Below are 4,457 nucleotides of genomic sequence, written 5' to 3'. Positions count from 1 at the left end.
TGTGAGTGTGTGAGTGCAGATGCCCTTTCCTTTCTGCACACACTCACTGCAAATTCGCCTAACACTAAACATGGGTAAAAACATTTGGCATCTTGAGCGGGGGGAGGGTAGGGGGGGTGTCAGGCCGGCTGGGGGAGAGAGTCACGTGTGAGCTCGTGTTCGGATCGGCGATTGTGTTTCGCCTGCATAAAGTTGAGTTCACTCGGTATCAAAAGTAGTTCCCCCTCAGCTCCCCTGACAGCAGCAAAACACAGCAGAAGATCCCTTCCTGTTACACGCGGAGGAGCAGCACAACAACAAAATAACAAGAGCAGCAACAACCTATCCGAATGCAACACAACGAAATGGAACAAGAGGACGATCTGGAGAGACTCCACATTCAAGCAGACCCTAGCAGTCGGCGATAAGGTATATTTTTGTCTGGCAAGATAAGAGAGAGAAAGCAAACATATTACAGGGCTCAAAATTCTGTATCTATAGCTCCTTTTCATGAGTCCAATAATTCATTCATTCATGGCCTCTGTTTCCTTTGCCTCTTGGAACATCTGCCTCATACATACATCACTGCGCTGATAAAGATCGCAGACAGAATTGGTAATACGCTGTGAATGGGAGACTGCAGAACTGATTAAATAACTTCCGTGGCACACTAAAATTGAAGCGGCCACAGGATGAAAGGGGGCTTATCGGGGGCTTTATTAAAGGCAGTGGAGGATGGTTTTAGGTTTAGGGTGATGTACACAATTTAAGACACAATGTCTTGCAACATTGCCAAGGGACTTAAAAGAGAAAACAAAAATGGCTATTTTGACCTCTGTCATTGTGCTTCCCCCTACACACCCAGGAAGGAGGAGAAATATTATCCTATATATGCTGGGAATGAAAAGAAATCCAAGGTTAAGACCATTTTCAAAGTTTTTGTAGAGTACTCCACAGTGTCATAATATGTTAAGCTCTAATTTTCAGAGTCTTGTTGACTTGTCAACAATGTTTTCTCAAATTAACCTCAAGATTATGTGTCAAAGCTCTAGTGTGCAACACAGGGCGCATTTCTTAAATGCTGGAAACTCCACTAAAATCAAACCCTAATATCTCACCTCAGTGGCAGATTCCTGGCATTTCATAGTTGGAGATGATGATCTAATCTACCTTGGTAATGACTTTTAATCAGTCATGTTGTTCTTTTAATGCACCTCTCAAAAACGACCTCCCTTTGCTTAATATCTGAGCACCTGTAAAAGGAAAATGACATTGTTTTGAAAAGACCTCTATAAATTCTATAGACGACCCCCCCCCCCCCCCAGCATTGTTTGAAACTGTACCCAATTAATCTTTTTTTTTTCTTCCACAAAATATTTTATGTTTTTCTCTTGACTGGCATCGAGGTAAAAACGCATTTAACAACATACTGAGTTTGCACGTTTGACAAAGGAGAGAAAATATGGAAATGACCATACTAATGTATTGTTGCTGACTGTAAACACCCTCTTTATTCTGACTTTGAATGAATGCCCCCAGGACAACGTTATAGGATGCTTCTAGCTAGCAAAAAAGGTGTACACGGGATCATTTGTGCCAAAAGCAATGAGTAAACTGAATAATAAGATGCTGTGGTGTATTTCTGTAGCTGTATCAAAGCTTTATATATGTGTATGTTTGAATGAGGGCTGACAACTGTCAATACTTTTATTGTAAAGTGATTGATTGATTTGTGACTTGGTAAACTGAAGACAATTTTCCAAAGACAATTATTGTGGACAATAAAGTTCTATTCTATTCTATTCTATTCTATTCTATTCTATTCTATTCTAACTTGGCTGGGGGAGATTTCCAGTTGCGAGAAATCTAAATATTGTATTTCAGGAGGGTAGAGTCATTTAAAAAGTCTGGCTGTAAACAATCAAAAACTAAAAAGCCATAAATCCTTGTGATTTTACTGTAGTTCACATCCTAGCACCCATCAGCCCATACATAGATAAATATTTGTTTTCACTGGTGGGCCTTTTATCAGTTCAAAATCACAATCGTGAACAGTTTGCAAAAATAGACGGAACAGTTACAAAGGTACCATTTGTACCTATTTCCTTTTTTTGCTTCTTAGGTGTATGTTTCACAAACCCGTAAAGTAAATGCACAGAAAACTGAAGCATTTCAGTTCAAATAAAGGAAAACCTTAAAAAGAGACGATGCACACAAACTGCAGAAAGTCATGTCTGGGCATTAAGGTGAACTGGCCATATATTTTCATTTAGGTTCAGCTTTCAGGAAAACCTGCACTTATTAACCATTAAAGCATTTTAACTGGAACTTTAAAAGGAGTTTTTCTTATTATCTATATATTGATGCTCTCGTCTGCCGAGTTCTGGGAAAATCCTTAAAAGCTTTTATTTGAAATTTCTTTTTTCCCCTACAATGAGCCAATTTGTAAGAGTCCACTCAATTCAGATTGTATTTACATGCTACTCTGAGCTAGCTTCAGTGGGGATTTACCAGTGCAGTTAATCCACCCTGATGGTCTAACAGGGATTGTCTGCACAGTATCTTCGCAGCCAAATCATACAGTATGAAACTGCATCAAATGAACAGATGGCAGTGACACGAATTAAAAGCACAGAACAATGGTAGAATATAAACCAGAAATGACACCCAAAGTGGCTGTTGATTTATAGCTGTGGCGAGTTTGGTACTGGGCTTCCATGTATATTAGTGCTACAAATCTGGGTCCATTTAGCAGGGAGATGCTCATACATACATCACAGACTCCTGCTCCAAGCCAAGGTCAGTCCTTATTGCATCAATCTTTTCAACAGAGGCTACTCTGCACAGCAGCAGTTTTGTAACTGTCGCAGCTGTAATGGAATCTTTTTTCTCGCGCTTCATCTTTCTCTTATCACATGAAATATATATTCAACTTCTCTTCTTTCTCTCATTCTCCTGATTCTTTTTATTTTATCTGTAAAACATTCCCGGGGACCTCATTCCTTTTCTGGGGAACACACTCCAAGTCGCACATATTTTAACCCCTTAAGGTCTCCATCGCAGCGGGTCACTTTTGAATACATAGATAAAACACAATAAAAAATTTAAAAGCGCATTACGTTAAAAGTGGATTTGTCCCATTTGTGGAATGACGTGATGCAGTGACAAGACATTTATTAAAATCATTCTCCTCCTCTCTGCTCCATATATTATTCACCAAGTCATTTCCCAAAGGCTTAACAGAAATAAAAGCACCTGAAATCTGTGCTTTGCTTTGAGTTAATGCCCCTTTTTATGACTTTTACCCCCCAAAAAACAACAAAAACACTATTACCTAATGGATGTGATTAAAACACTCACAAAGGAGACAAGAGTCGAAGATGCCTAAATGCCAATTTAAGACGTTCATGCTGAGTCAGTTTCTGTTGTCCTGATTACTCATGCCGCAGCTTCACAAAGTACTTTAATAAATGAAGAAATAATAAAATCAATCATTTTAAATAGCACCGGACCGTTTATAGCGAAGGGAGGAAAAAATAAAAAGAGCAGACATTTAATTGATGAACTTGACCTGCTTTTCCCAGATAACAAATTTCATCTGTTCTATAAAAATTATGCTCAAGTGACATTATTTGACGGGATCTTTATCACCTGCAGAGTAAATAAGAGTAATTTATGCTGCTTAATTTTGAGCGTGGATTATAAATCATAGCTCTATCATACATTACGGAGCCTGCATTGATGAAGGAAGTGAGAGCGGGGCCAGCTGATTGGGTTGTTAAGGCAGCCAGTACAAAACAACAGTTACAGCAGAGACTCGTTCTCCCAGCATGGTTCTTTACAGCCGAGAGCGGATTGACGCAGATGATAAATGATGATAAACACCTAGCAGAGCCAAGTGGTGAAAGATAGACTTTTAAATAAATTATAAAGCATGTGTCATTAAAAATCAGACAACAGCTTGACGCAGGAGCCGATTACAGGTATGTATATTGTCTTCCTCGCAAATAATCTATTCAAGTTAATAATCATCACTGAAAATCCATGTGGGTACATGCTACGTTGCTCTTGCAGCAATAAAAGCGTGGGCAAATGATACAATGAAGAGCCTTGCGTAATAATAATAATAAAACTCAAGGTATATTGCTCCTTGATATGACTGAATCTAATATGAATGAGCACAGACAAAGACAAAGGCTGATTACAGGCATCGCTCTCCTGTAGGTGATGCTTTGCAGTGCACTGAAGCAGTAAGCCATCTCTTGGCTGAGAAGACCCTCAGATCCTCTGTCAAAGGGATGGCTTCTGACAAATATCACTCTGCAGTGATGAAGACATGACAGCTGCCAATCATTTCTTAATAACAGAGGAAACAAAGCAGCTCACATGCTGTGGGTTTGACCTGTAAAGCCCAAACACACACACACACACACACACACACGCTGACACTTCACAAATTTATCAATCAGCTTTTATTG

Source organism: Aulonocara sp. 'chitande type north' Nkhata Bay, linkage group LG12, assembly GCF_057382095.1.
Source record: "Aulonocara sp. 'chitande type north' Nkhata Bay isolate Kocher_YH1m ecotype deep benthic linkage group LG12, A_spYH_male_GT1.1, whole genome shotgun sequence".
Lineage (NCBI taxonomy): Eukaryota > Metazoa > Chordata > Actinopteri > Cichliformes > Cichlidae > Aulonocara > Aulonocara sp. 'chitande type north' Nkhata Bay.
The sequence above is the reverse complement of the archived record's forward strand: the minus strand, read 5'-3'. Positions refer to the sequence as shown.